The sequence below is a fragment of the Tenebrio molitor genome, chromosome 2 (genome assembly GCF_963966145.1).
Source record: "Tenebrio molitor chromosome 2, icTenMoli1.1, whole genome shotgun sequence".
Lineage (NCBI taxonomy): Eukaryota > Metazoa > Arthropoda > Insecta > Coleoptera > Tenebrionidae > Tenebrio > Tenebrio molitor.
This window is the reverse complement of record NC_091047.1, coordinates 22,789,982-22,805,572: the sequence shown is the minus strand read 5'-3', so window position 1 is coordinate 22,805,572 and position 15,591 is coordinate 22,789,982. Positions and strand designations below refer to the sequence as shown.

General features: G+C 35.3%; 1 long non-coding RNA gene and 1 pseudogene across 1 annotated transcript; both read right to left on the bottom strand.

Moving 5' to 3' along the window:
- Nucleotides 1–6,547: 6,547 nt before the first annotated feature.
- Nucleotides 6,548–8,430, bottom strand: LOC138123874 (uncharacterized). The gene is made up of 2 exons (XR_011156933.1): nt 7,882–8,430; nt 6,548–7,678 (listed from the first exon to the last, which is right to left on the bottom strand). It is a non-coding gene; the product is annotated as an uncharacterized lncRNA (long non-coding RNA).
- A 140-nt stretch (nt 8,431–8,570) lies between these two features.
- Nucleotides 8,571–10,357, bottom strand: LOC138122726 (myrosinase 1-like; annotated as a pseudogene).
- Between the last annotated feature and the right edge of the window lie 5,234 nt (nt 10,358–15,591).

Sequence of the window (15,591 nt, the reverse complement as noted above, 5' to 3'; positions counted from 1 at the left end):
TTTTTATTATGCCTGCACTACAATCTGAAAATTATAACAAAAAAAGTAAATTGAAATACCTTTTCCGAGGTAATCTGTATCATTAATCGTTGGTATAGAAATGGTCAATTGTTGTTTCGTTGCTATCATAAATCGTGTATCAAGGTCTATTTATCATTGTTCAAAATGTAAGTGAATTTGTTGTTACCTAAGCAACCCTTAAAGCTTTAGTGTTTTAAAGGCCTTTTTTCGCACGCATTTAAGTGTCAAAAACAGGGATTTAGCTTGACAGTTAGTGATAATTTACAGATTTTCTGTTTTTTTCAATTAAAATCGTTGGGTCATGCAAAAAATAGTATATGGACCTCGGGAGTGAATGATTTTTACCCTCAGTGGTTTGTAGAAGGCGATGAGACGTTTCGCCGCAGCCGTTTCGCCGCCATTTAACCTCATAACAGCTGTCATGATAGATTCAATATTTGCAGAGTATGCAACCCACATTTCTAGAAACTTGAACATAGCCCATACTTAGTCCTTATGTTCAGTTAAAAAAAAACACAGGTCAATGAATGTATATACCGGGTATCAACCACCAAACCTGGCCATAGGCACATTACACATATTAAAATAATATATGAGTTGCTATGAAATATATTATTGTGTAATGTCATATTGACAGCTATAATTATTATCATCCGTACAAACAATGCCATCAGGAAACTTTTGATGTAGGTAACGTAGAAAGTAGAAATACTTTTGAAATTTGGAAAAGGGAAGAACGATCACAGAGCAATATTATGCTTAATTATTATTGGGCAAATTTGACGAAACATTAATGTGTTTCATAGCAACTCATATATTATTTTAATATGTGTAATGTGCTTATGGCCAGGTTTGGTGGTTGATACCCGGTATACAAGTAACAATGTTACATCACAATATCTACTTGACATTAAAAAAAAATCACGAAATAGTCGACTAGCGTTTCGTTTAGCCATCCACCGATGTCTTCGAGCGACTGGGGAAGGTCCCAATGGTACAACGTGAGAAATGGTTCGATTCCGTTTGATTTTAAGGCATTGATTAGGTTTTTGTAGTACATACTCTCCGCCTGCTTGGTTGACTTGATCAGCTTTTCCCGTGGGAAGGATTCTAGACCAGGAGAAGATGAAAGATATATAGCAAAAAATACGATGTCTAGTTTTGATAACACGACTTACCACATTTGCTTAGGTTTTAATGTCCACAACTGCAATTACAAAAATGAGATATTGTAGAATTCATTTACAATTCAGATGATCTCTGATGAGATTAAGATTTGATTATGTGTGTTATTACGAAATGGGACTGGAAAGCTTTGATCCTTGTTCGTTTCCCCTACGTGGCCCTAGTTGAGAATTTTCGTGCCCAGACAACTCGAGGAAATGTCAACCGACCAAACTGACAGACGTAGTTTTGTAGGGCTAGAGATCAACGAGGTCTTAAATTTACTACTACACCAAATTAAATAATAGATCTTCAAAATAGAGGCTCCAGATTTTCCTGTATGATTGAAGAAAGAAGAAGTTCCTCTGTGGAATTTATTATACGAGTTTTGTAAGACACCATTTTGTCGTACGCGTTTTTTAGAGCGCACCGAGGAATGCTATAAAGCAAATAAGTGCGACAATATGCCTTATAAAACCAGTGTAATGCAATACTTTTTCTATTTTGTCTCTATTTTAAATTTTAAATTAAAATAGTATATTATGATACAAGTTTATAAGGAAGCCTTTAAAGCACGCGAGACGAGTTTAAGACCACGACGCGTAGCGGAGTGCTTTTAACGTCGCAAGTGCTTTAAAGGCCCTTATAAACGTGTATCATACGCTATTTTTTATTATACCTGCACTACAATCTGAAAATTATAACAAAAAAATTAAATTGAAATACCTTTTCCGAAGTAATCTGTGTCATTAATCGTTGATATAGAAATGGTCAATTGTTGTTGTTTCGTTGCTATTATAAATTGTGTATTTACCATTGTTCAAAATATAGTTGAATTTGTTGTTACCTAAGCGACCCTTAAAGCTTTAGTGTTTTAAGGGCCCTTTTTCGCACGCATTTTAGTGTCAAAAACCGGGATTATGATTCAGGTATAATAAAAAATAGTTTAAAACACAATGCCTGGAAAATTAATTTTTTTAAAGGGTTAGTAACAGTGGTAACTAGAAGAACAATTGCAAATTTTAAATTTAAAGTGTCGTGAAGTGCAGTGACCTAGCAACTAGTCACTGTGAGTCACTGCCAACATTAAAAATTGAAGTAAATGTTCCTGAAACCGGTATCGAAAAGAATTCCTTTTCGAAACCCGTTTTAGTGCTTCGCTGACTGTGTTGAAGGTGCAAAATAGAAAAATAGATTTTAAATGTGGAATGAATTACCCATTAAAATGTACACCCGCTCATGGATAAGGGCGAAATTTTTCTGTTATGATAGAACGAAGTTTTGTCAAAAAACTTACATTGTTCTACATTGTTACACAAAAATAGAGATGAGTTATTCACACAAAACGACTCGTTTGGTAAAAATTGGGGGTCAAAAATGTTGGAAAACTTTTGCGAGTTTTGCAAAATCTTATAGAAAAAAGTTTAATAAATTGGCGAATTCTTCCACTGGCACACGTATTTCAGATACACTTGTATATTATTCAGAGTAGAAGGTCGTTTTGTGCTTCGCCCAGTTGCGAGCTCGACTTCGTCTCGGTCTTCAATCTCTGGGCTTAGCACAAAAAGACTCACTTCTACTCTTTATGATATTATCAATAAATTACGATAAATTTCGATGAGAGATAATATTTTTTTCGTGTTCGTTTCCAGAGATACATAACATGAAAAGCGGTATATAACTAAATATACAGGGTGTTACTGAAATGCGTGACAAAATTTTAACCACGAGCTACTGGCTTCGTGCAGAACTTGGAAAAAATATATGTGAAAGGGTCCATTTCAAAAAATAAAATGACATTTATTTTTTGAGGTAGGTTTTTTTAGTTGCTTTTAGTCTTCTACGTTGTCCCACAATCTCGTAGGTAAAATTTCGGCACATTTTAAAAATACACCGTGTATCATATTTTATAAAATGTTTGCCAATGCGAAGTAACCTCTAGGAAATATGCTTTAAAACAAGGAAACCGCATGGAAAACCCTTGAAAATGAAAAGAAAAAATGAATTTTTTCTATAGCAGATGCTAAAGTGTATCTATTCAAATCAAAAAGTCTAGTAGCATTTTAACAGCAAGGGTAGATAAAGTAATTTATTTTTTATTACCCTAACAACGCTCATACTATCCAGATTTTAAAATGTAATTTATTTTTTTTTAGTATCCTAACAAAGCTCATTCTAACGAAATTTTAAAACCTGAAACGATTAGTAATGATTTAAAAAAATATTTTAAAACAACTATTTCGGCTTTGCTATCATAAGTGAGTCTTTATGAAACTAAAAGTAGTGTCACAAAGGAACTTTTTGTGAAACTGTTTTTGTTTTGTTTTTTAATACTTATTACAGCTTCCCCATTGTAGCTTGAGCTGTGAGAGCCGAATGGGCGTGGCCTAACACTAACTTTGTCGCATTTCTTTGTTGCTTCCAGGACCTCTTTATCGGACCTCTTTAATCAACTTTGGACATACCTCGCAGCTCAAGCTACAATGAGCAACCTGTACGTTGGTATTGCTGTAATAGCACGCTGGCCGGAGTCCGGCGTCTCTACCGAGCTCCTGTTAACAATTAAAACATTTGAAATTTGACATAAATTACACAGAAATACCACCATAACTCATGCCACACACAAATCCTTAGATTATTTCATAATTAGATTTTTTTTGAGTATTTATCAAATTAATGCGACCAAAGTAGAAAAAATAGTTTTTCTAATTTGCTGTTTTAACAAAGCTGTTAACGCATTCATTTTGAATGCGTTAATAAGCTAAGTATTAACACATCCGAAATCTAGGAACTATTTTCAGTTGGTAACACACATTGCCGGCAGCAAATTGACTCGGGTATTCTCTGCTATTTGCCGCATTTCTAGATAATTCATCTTTAATTGCAATTTCACTTGCGAAATGACAATTATGTTTAGTCTAGATTCAAATTTAGAATTTTACTTTAAATGTTAACCATGAAATAAATGTGTCACCAGCTGTCACAAAATTCCCTAAATTACCAAAATTGATTTTATTTGTAAAAAAAGCATGTATTTAATTTGCAAATTAGAAAAAATTGCATAAAAAATTCGTTTTATAAAACTTAAGAGCACTCGTCATTTACAGGCACTCCTGCTTGCAGCAGTCGTGCTGCAAATCTGACTCGTGTCTTAATATAAGTTTTATAAAACTCATGTTTTAATATACTAATGTTACACTAGTTTTATAAGACGCACTGTGACATTCGTTCACAATCTAGCGTCCTATAAAACTCGAATAATAATATACTGTTGTGGGCGGAGTTAATTTACAAGCACATGTGCGTAAGGAAGCGTTTACTAGAGGGGTTGTTAGTTAGGGATTTTAGCTATTTAGACTAGCGGTCGTAGGAATAGTATATTATACACCAAGGTGAAGAACTTCATGATGATTATAGCCAGAGTGCCAAGGCGCGAAGGCTATAAGGGACTTCTTCACCGTGGTTTATATACTATTTTTTCCACTACTAGATACGTTAAAACCCTTTCGGATAATAATTATTAATAACATTATTTTGTTCGATGCGACGATCCGAGTTCTCAGTTTTCAACGGTTGCTATGAAAATCGTCTGCGTTAACCAATGAAATTAACGAAAATCTTTCGTTGTTAGGTGACGGCTGTTCATTATTCACCTAGGTTAATAATGAAAATTATTATTAACCTTGGGAGAGAAATTCTACTTCTGGGGTCGGTTCGAGGGTCAATAATGAAGCCTTCTGAGACTAGTAGTGGAAAAAATAATTTATTCTCTCTCTTTAGCGTTTTTTTAGACATGGTATGCATAAACTGTAGTAAAATATGATGAACTAAATATAATGAGTCACGTCGTCAGGTGTCATTTTTGGTAATATCACTTTTTATGAGACTTATCAATCAAGGATTATATGAGTCAACATATAGAGAGTGGCTACGAAAATTGGAGTCACTTTTCTTCTTATTGCCAAGAGATGTCGCTGTTTTTACAAAAAATTTGAGGGTTACAAATATATACAAAGCAAATCACATAAGGCTTATTTCTGAATTTATTTTGTACGCAACCAAAAATACTAATGACGCTGACCACTTGATACCGTTTATAATGTGATTTAATTTAGTAATTAACGTAGGTATGTAATTTGGCTAAAAATGTCAAAACAGCAGTTGATGAATTTAATTTTTGAGAACAGGACAATGTCATTTTGACATTTTTAGCCAAATTACATACTTACGTTGATTACTAAATTAAATCACATTATAAACGTTATCAAGTGGTCAGCGTCATTAGTAATTTTGGTTGCGTACAAAATAAATTCAGAAATAAGCCTTATGTGACTTGCCCTGCATTTAATTAAATGGCAACACCGAATTAAATTTTTCGTGCAATTGTCATTATTTTCACAATTGTCAATGTCACTGCCAATTGAAAATTGTGAATTTCAATATTGAGCAGCGAATAAATATCATAAAATGGTATTACCCTGCTAAAGAAGGTCGCTCTGGTAGAACAGCAGCTGTAAGAGTGCAGGATCATTAGCGTGCAACATATCCTAATCGGCATTTTTTGAAAGCATAGTTATGTAAAAAAAACAATGTTGCCAGCAATTCCATTTAATCTTTTCTTGTAGTTCCATCTTTTGGGCAAATGTGGAAAAGTAGCTCGGTGGCCGCATGGCTGTCGGAGACAGTGCTCCGAGGTCGCGGTCCCGGCGCTAGTGGGTTCGAATCCCACCGAAGGGGGAGGATTTTTTCGAAGGAAGGAAACTCCGCCGGGCCATGGATGTGTGTGTATGTCTAGTAGGGGCTGACGGTAGGGTGGTGGAAGGAAGAGCGACACTCTCCCGACACCACCGCGAGGTCAGCAGGGTTCAAATCCCAGGCCGGATGGGCCTCCCATGGATGTTTGTGCTGTATTTCATGTTGTGTTGTCCAGAAAGAAAAAAGGAGAAGAGAGGATGGGTATGGGTGGCCGTGGAAAGTACCCCGGAGCCCCGCCGCACAAAGGAAAAAAGAGGAAAAAGCCGACCGCAAGGTACCTGATAGACCAGTACGGTGAAAAGGGAAAGGCAAAAAAAAAAAATCCTAATCGGCTACAACCAACATTAATTTAGCTACATTTTTTGAAAGTATAGTTACTGTTACGTTATTATTTTCTCTTTAAAAAAAAAACTTACTCCAACGACCACAAGAGAAAACTTAAATCTCCCAACTTCACCGGGGGAAATTTAAATAACGATTTCGGAGACTGATTGGTTCCAGGCCCGGCACAAAATCACACTTACGTCTCGAGAGCGAGACTGTCGAAGGTAGAAAAGAGGTTTCACAAACACGGTGTTATACCAGGTGTTGGACAGAAACACAGATGTAAATATAATGGTGTTTAATTATCGTTTCCTAGCCTTACATACGACACTTAATTATTAAACTCCAACTTAGATGCCGCTGCGGGCGAAACACAGTTGTCTATGTAAAGTATATATATATATATTCGTATGAAGAAAATTACAATTAAAATTCGAAATTCATAAAATAATTATGGTAAATTATATGTTTTTAATTTGTTGTAGCCAATTTAGGGCGTCTTCGGTAAGTAGATGTAGTTTGGAGAAACCTTGCTGGAATTTAGTAAGGGGACATTCTTCCAAAATGTGTTGGATGGTTTCTTTTTCTGCACCGCATTCACAAGAAGGGTTTTCACGAATGTTCCAGTGAAACAACATATTATTGCATTTGCCATGCCCGGTTCTAAAACGATTTAATTTACACCAGATTTTCCTAGGTAGGTCAAATCCCGGAAGTTGTTTTGTAGGATCCTCAATTAGATTTTTATTGAAAATATCTACGTCTTGCCAGGCTGCTTTCCAATAGTCAGATTTGGAAAATGGTTCCATGAGAAATTCTTCTTTCCAAAGTGGTTTACGCGATTTTAATCTAAAGGGTGGTAAATTTGCCATGTCTTGTGTTATGGAGTACATGTTCGGTGAATTTTGAAATTTATCCCAAATTCGTTTTGTTACGTATTTTCTTCTAATATCGTACGGAATAATGTGCGCTAGGACATGTAGCCATGGTGTTGGAGTAGATTTTAAAGTATGTAAAGTGAATCTAGGATACAAACCAAGAGATATTCTCGAAAATGTACAAATTAAAGTTTTCACCTTGAAACTATTATTTAAACTGTCAATATTACCAAATGAAAGCGAGTAAGGTGGCGAACTGAAGGTTCACAAAATAACACGCTGAAGGCGCTTAAACTCTAGTTAAATTTACAAACAGTGCCGGTACTACCAGGCTAAATTTCTAATTACAAATGACGAATCAATGATAAATTAACGAAAACTTCCCTTACACCGGGCCTGGGACTTGAAATCTAAAGAAGAGTCCTGGGAAGAGAGGAGCTGGAGGAAGGTCCTCCGAGTCCTTCTTCCGCCGCTGGTCTATTACGCCGTCCGTATCCTCGGAAAGTCCTCGGGGTCCTTCCTCCCCTCGACACTCCCTAAGGATAAGCGTGAATCAGTTAGGTTTAGCCCCGGTGCAAAAAAGTATAAAATGGTAATGAACTGATAAAAATTAATAAAAAAACTTCCGAGAGCCAGCGAGCTCGTCGTCTCTGGCGAGGTCACTCCAGGTCTGATAACTGAATCAACGTAAAAGAAGTGTGCCAAGATGGCGGACAGTAAAAGAAAGACGCTGAAGGACCTTGCCAGATATGAGTTGCTCCTGGACTCGGGTTCCTCGGCCAGGGACAGTCCGGTGTGAGGTCCTGCTCTCCGGAGGGGTCCTGGGGGATGACGTCGGCCCAACAGGGTGGTGAAATTATCCGCTGAAGCGTAGGGTTGTTGACCCTCGTGAAGGAAGCCTTTATCCGCCGCGACGTTTCGGTTGGAATTCTTCTAGGACGATTTCCCAGCCGAATCGGTCTTCCTCCACGGGTTCGCCAGCACCTGTTGCACACTAAAACACCCCCTAATCTCCCCCTTTGAACACAACACTCACACACGGAACGGTCGTAACCTCGGACCTGTCTTAGTCGAGAACCTTTCGAGAACCTGATCGAGAACCTGATCGAGAACCTGATCGAGAACCCCTTTGATGGCGTCGGTTCCACCTTTATATATTTTCCCCTCCTCTCGCCGAATTGACGCGGCCGGTACCGGAAGTCGGGGTCCGAGAGCCCGTTCTGGAATGTTCTAAAACGTTCTCGCCTTTACGATTTACCGCGAAATTTAAATCGTAACATTACCTACGTAAAAAAAAAACAATGTTGACAGCAATTCCTTTTCATTTTTTTTGTAGTCCCATCTTTTGGGCAAATGTGTAAAAGTGAATCCAATTTTCGTACCAGTCTGTAGATAAATATGTTGGATCGGTACTGTGGAGGTATGCAATTCTGTACTCATTTGGGGATTACACTATTTAATATCTATTTTGTCAGCCCTTTCATTGTAACATGACAATAGTATTAACGGTGATTAATCTTCACACACGTCTACCAAGCATTTGGTGGCAATTACTTTCTTGAGAAACTCTGTTGATGCCTTAGGAGTTCTTGGTCTATGTGGATTATCAAAATTAACTTGGTAAATGCCAAACTTCTCCCTAAATGATTAATATAAAAGTATTCATAAATCGCTTCGAATACATAATACTTACGTGTATCCACTCAACCATTCAAAATTATCCATCAGACTCCACGCTGTATATCCTGTAACGTTGACTCCATCTTCGAGGATCGCTTGAAGGATATTGCTCAAGTATTCCTGTAATTTTAACATTTTGTCATTTACTATGCTAAAAATACCTCTATGCGTACTTTATAGAAGTAAATTCTGCCTTGATCATCGACTTCTCCATGATCCGAAAAGCCGTTCTCTGTGATGATAATTTCAGGATTGTCGTAATTTTCGTTAACCCAGTTCAAAAGTTTTCTAACCCCCCACGGAACAACCTTAAGCCAATTAGAAGCCGAACTGTTCCACGATCCATCTTGATATATGGTCACGTTAGTGTCAGCATCCAAACTCGGATCTCCAATTGCATAATCGTCGCTCCATTGCGCCATATTTGTTGCGTAGGTGTTGAGGGAGAGAAAATCAAAAGTTCCTTTAATATAATGCACTTCCTTTGGTGTAAATTTAGGCAGACGAGACTTTGAGAAACCCTCTTTCCGGCTTCTGTCAGCAATACGGTCGATCATGACTTGAGGATAGTTACCGTCGCGCGTCGGGGTGATAGATTGGATGAGCGAACCAACCAAACTAAAAAAAAATATTGCCAACAAAGTCATTAATTACGGTGAACAACTCACGTTGAACTGCATTTTTCTATAGGCGGCCTCTTTGTCTTGGTCGCTGTCACTGCCAGGTTCGAACCAATGAGTATCCACAACCATCGAAACTCTACCATTTTGTGTCGCTCTAAATTCTTTGTCGTAAATGTGGTACGCTTTGGCATGGGACTTGAGAACAGTGTGCCCGCACAAATAGTTGTCGATACCATCGTGAGTTATCCCCGGAGCGAAAGAACCATATCCATAACCATACTGACAGATTTGTTTAGCTTCGTTAAATGTCATCCAGTTTTTGACGTCATTACCAAACAGTTTAAAGGCTAGTCTGGCATAATCGGCGAAATAGTCGACAAGCGCTTCGTTTGGCCATCCACCGATGTCTTGGAGCGGTTGGGGAAGATCCCAATGATACAAAGTGACAAATGGTTCGATTCCGTTTGATTTCAAGGCAGTGATAAGGTTTTTTGTAGTAACGTACACCTGCATGGTTCACGTGATCCGTTTGTCCCGTGGGAAGGATTCTAGACCAGGACAAAGAAAATCGATAGAAATTTGCTCCTAGATTTTTGAGCAACTCTACATCTTCTAGATATTTGTGATATGAATTGCATGCTATATCTCCATTTCCTCCGTTAGCGATGTTCTCTGGATGAGTATGTGTAAAATGATCCCATATGCTTTTTCCTTTACCGTCATCTTGCCATCCACCTTCTATTTGATAAGAGGCTGTGGCAGTCCCAAAAATAAAATTTTCTGGAAATTTTTTATTGATTGGTTCACCAGTGGTTCTGAAAGTTTTGGTTTTCACAGTGTTAACTAAAAATAGTGTGCAAATTACCTTGATAAAATATGGAGCGCCAGTAGAAGCAGTGCTGTGAACTTCATTTTGGCAATGTTTTGAAACACTCAAACTGTGGCAAAATTTTAATCTTACATAAACACTTTTTTTTCACTTATCAGCCGAGTCTGTCAAGATGAAAGATAAATTTACAAAAAAGTAGATGTCGAGTTTTTGATAACGCGAGTTGGCACATTTGTCTTAAATTTTAATGTCCACAACTGCAGTTACAAAAATGAGATTGTAGAATTCTTTTACAATTCAGATGATCTATGACACAGACAATTAAACTATAGTAAGACACTTCAATCCCATATAATAACGTTGGAATAGCTTCAACGATGCTGCTCCGCACGCAGTTGGCCAAAACACTCCGTCATATTTATTCGTAAAATTTCGATTATTACCGTTGTATTTAAAACAGTCAAAAAATATTTGTCAAATGTGACACTTTTCTGAAAAAAATAAAAATGTACTTTTTAAAGATATAAGACTTTCTGTGAATAAAAAGGTAGGAATTAGTGCCATTTATTAAATGAAAGTAATTACAATAGCCAACGTGTTCAGTATTGAGAAATTGTTAATAAGAAAACAATAAAGAAAGGAAAAAAATAACATTTTCTACTTTTTGGGCAATTTGTGAATCTGCTACGTAATTTATAAAGGTAAAAACTTAAGTGGTGAAACTTCTTAATAAAGTTATACTTTCAGTTTCAATTCAAGACAAAAAGAAACCAAACAATAGTGTGTGCCCCCGGTACCTATTCTTTTAAGGAGCATGACAAGTTAAAATTGAAACTAAAATACACAGTGGGCCGAAAAAAACGGTACAAATTTTGTTCGTTCATATCTTCCTGAGTTATTAAGTTTTTTAAATGATTAATATACCAGTGAAAAACCCAATATTTATAGAAAAGATGAAGGCCTCTTGCTGTGCAGAGATAGTCCTAACTCAAAAGTTGTGCGTCATAACATGAAGACATGCAAAAATTCTGGTTTTGAAGATTACCTATCTCAATTATGAGTTTCCAGATATGGTTCAATCAATATGCCCTCCATTTTTATTAGCTATCATTTGTAATCGTCTTTGTCCGTCCCCAATTGCAGAAGCTACATATTTGTCTCTGAGGTAGCTGATTCCAGCATTCCGTTAATTGTTCAGGAGCCTTCAGCTCAAGGTATATGATTGTTTGTGCCGCTCGGTGCGATGTTGATGTTGCTCCATCAATCACTAGTGAAGACGATTGCAAATGGTAGCTAATAAAAATGGGGAGCATATTGAACCATATCTGTAAAACTTATAATTGAGAGAATTTTTGCATGTCTTCATGTTGTGACGCACAATTTTTGAGTTCTTGACAACAACAACCTTTTCTATAAATATTGAGCTTTTTACTGGTATATTACTCATTAAAAACAGATAATAACTCAGGAAAATATGAGCGTACAAAATTGGTACCGTTTTTATCGACCCACTATGTAATGTACCGGGTGATCAAGAAGGACTGTTTAAGTTGGCAATACAATTAAGAAAATTTTTATTTATAACACTGTAACTGGATATGTTTTGTTGGTTTATTTGACAAATATCTGAAATAGGTATAGCATTAACACCGACAAGCCACCAACAACCGGAAGTTACTCCTGTTATACGATTTAAAATACGATTCAGTGTTACCAACTTAAACAGTCCTTATTGATCACCCCGTATAACAGAAGAGTTGTGTGTTGTGTTGCCAAAATTTACGATCTAAGTGTATTTTTGAATAAAAGAAGTATTGGAAAGAAATTACGTATCGCCTTAGAACGAAAAATTAATTTTCATGGTTTATTTGTAAAAGCCATTTTCTGGAAATTAAAACAAAATTGTTGGATGCATCAATCAATTTGATCATTTATAAAAAAAAACTGCAGGACGTAAGAAGAGAATTTAAAAAAAAAATCGTCAAAGACATGTTACTTACGAAGAAAATGGGGATTTTCAGAATATTTAATTTTAGTTTTGGTTCTAGTTTTTAATTTAATTCATTTATTGTTAATTTTTCTTATAATTAATAAAACGTTGTGCATTTTAAAGACATTTTACATTTGAAATTAATATTAAATGAGGACAAAATTATTAATTTAAACAACTCCATCAAGCATGCTTTATAAAATTAGTTCGGCCAACTGCTCGCGCCGCGCTGGAATCGTGTTTCCAAAAATTGGGTAGCAATGCGACGTCTTGCTATAGTTTAATTGTCTGTGATCTATGATGAGATTAATAATATACAGTGTGGAAACTTTAACTGGAATAAAATTCATAACTTGTTTTTCCTTGTCTACATTTTGGTGCACATGGTTTTTGCATATCTCCTCCCGAAAGTGCGCAACCACCCCTAACTTTTTTTTTCAAATGTAAGGGTATGCCAAGTGACACCTCGTTTGAATAGTTTCAAAGTTCACGTGCTAAAAAATAAAAACCAATTTTATAAGCTGAATACTATTTAATGCAACAAATGTTCAAAATGGGCACAGTTTGTTTCTTGGTAACTGCAGATCGATAGTAACATGCATACCTTACGTTTTGTAACATTTCCGGTGAGATTTGTCTAATTTTATACCTAATACGTTGCTCAGGGTTTTCAACACTCTTAGGCTAGTGACATTTTTGTTGTTTCATACGCCTACTGCAATTTTCCAAAATTGATAAGTAAAAAATGTCGAAAACTTCATTTTTTTAAATGGCAACTACCATTTCTGAAACGAGATATAAATGTAAAATTTAATTTTAAGGCCACCTTTATTAAGATTATGTATGCCTATTTCCAGCCGTTTTGGCGTAATTTCTATTTTTTGAATAAAATATTCTTTTTTTTATCAAGCAATTGTTTTGTTTGAATTTTTATTCAAAAATCGCAATAAATGGTAGATAATGTAACAACAAAATAATAAAAAATAAGCAAATTAACAAAAACATACAGGTGTTCGGTAAATGTCCGGCCAAACTTTAACCGCGAGCTACTGGCTTCATGTAGAACTCGGAAAAAATATTTAAAAAATTCTATGTCAAAAAATAAATTGACATTTAATTTTTGAGGTACAATTTTTTTTAACTGCTTTTAGTCTTCTACGTTGTCTCACAACCTCGTAGGTAAAATTTCGGCACATTTTAAAAATACACCCTGTATATTATATTTTATAAAACGTACACCAATGCGGTTTTCTTGTTTTAAAGCATATTTCCTAGAGGTTACTTCGCATTGGCGTACGTTTTATAAAATATGATATACAGGGTGTATTTTAAAAATATGCCGAAATTTTACCTACGAGGTTGTGAGACAACGTAGAAGACTAAAAGCAGTTAAAAAAAATTGTACCTCAAAAATTAAATGTCATTTTATTTTTTGACATAGAATTTTTTAAATATTTTTTCCGAGTTCTACATGAAGCCAGTAGCTCGCGGTTAAAGTTTGGCCAGACATTTACCGAACACCCTGTATTTTAATGAGAATGCTCAATGTATTTTTTTGTTAACTAGCTTATTTTTTATTATTATTTTGTTACATATCTACTACTTATTACAATGCGATTTTTGAACAAAAATTCAAATAAAACAATTGTTTGATAAAAAAAAGAATATTTTATTCAAAAAATTATGCCAAAACGGCTGGAAATAGGCATACACAATGTTGATAAAAGTGGCCTTAAAATTAAATTTTACATTTATATCTACTGTCAGAAATGGTAGTTGCCATTTAAAAAAATGAGTTTTAGACATTTTTTGATTGTCAATTTTGAAAAATTGCAGTAAGCGTATGAAACAGAACAAAAAGTCACTATTAGCACAAAAGATCGGCCAAACCTTTAATTTAATGGTAGAGGAGTTATACATTTTTTAATGAATCCCTGCAACCCCGCTTTTTTGCGAAAAAGATGACATTGTTCAAAAACGATGACAGATAACTGTTGACAAAGGACGTTCTGAATTTGAAATCAAAATGGGGCCTTTCCATTTAAAAAAACAAAGATGGAGTCGATTTCCGGTATTTCCGGATATTTTATTTGAACTTGGAGCAGTCCATTATAGTCGGCTACCAATTTTCGTAATCATACGATTTTGGGAAATCAGAAATTTTCTAACGAACGGAGTATGTGAATCAGCCTGTATTCAATAGTCACCAGAAGCGATGTTGTAAAATTGAACTTTGTGCAACTGTTTTCAGTTGAACACAGTGTCACTAATGCTCATTGTGACACTGAACAATTTTATTATGTGTATAGTAACAAAACATTTATTAAACGGATATAATCTTAGGATAATCTTTTATGTTTATTTTTGATGTGATTTGAGAGCTACCAATTTTATCAGATTTCTGACAAAGTTTTTATTTGTAAATTGTTCAAGTCATTTTCCTCTGATACTACTCCTATGTTTAAAACGCCATTTATCTATCACATATGTTTCCATGACGCTAAATGATCTTTTAAATACACCTTGACAAGATGTGACTTCGGGCTTTTTAATCACGCTCTGGTCTTTTTAATAGCAAAAATCTTGTAAGTCATGTGGCATTCAAAATGAAGTTATTTGTCACTTGTCAATTGACGTTTATCAGGTTCGAATTTTATGTTTAAATTAACGTTTAAAATAAAGAAGTTACTTGTTTTATTTGTTTTGTTTATTTGATGGTAGAAAAAGTATAGTGTGCAAGTCGTTTATAATCTTCTTAGACACTCTTTTACTAAACACTCGCTTCGCTCTTGCCTAATAAAACTCGTGTCTAAAGGGCCGTTTATAAATCTTGTTGCATAATGTACTATTATTTCTACATAAAATTAAAAGTATCTACAAAGTACCAGTACCTGATTGGTAAAACTACCTACTGATTGCAAAAGGTTTAACAGTAATTTGTGAGCGGAAATGACATTTAAAACAAATTACATATTGTTTAACTGTAATTAATTATAGATATACTGCCGCAAATAAAAAAATTCTGGTCGTCAATGTCATTTCAAAATTTGGTTAGATTGTCAACAAAGTGTAAAAAAAAAAGAAAAAACCACGATTTATGTCATACAACATTATGATTGTGATCTTTACGACCGTTTTACAATGGAGCATTTTCCTTTGTGTGAAAGCATGATTTTGACGACCAGTTTTTTTGCTCACGACAGTACCTATTTTTCATATTATAATTTTGGTTTATTCACAATTCAATGAGGCGTTTCCTTATAACCACTCCAATCTAAATATAAATGACGATTCAATTTACCTGTCATTTTTCAAATTTTAACCAAT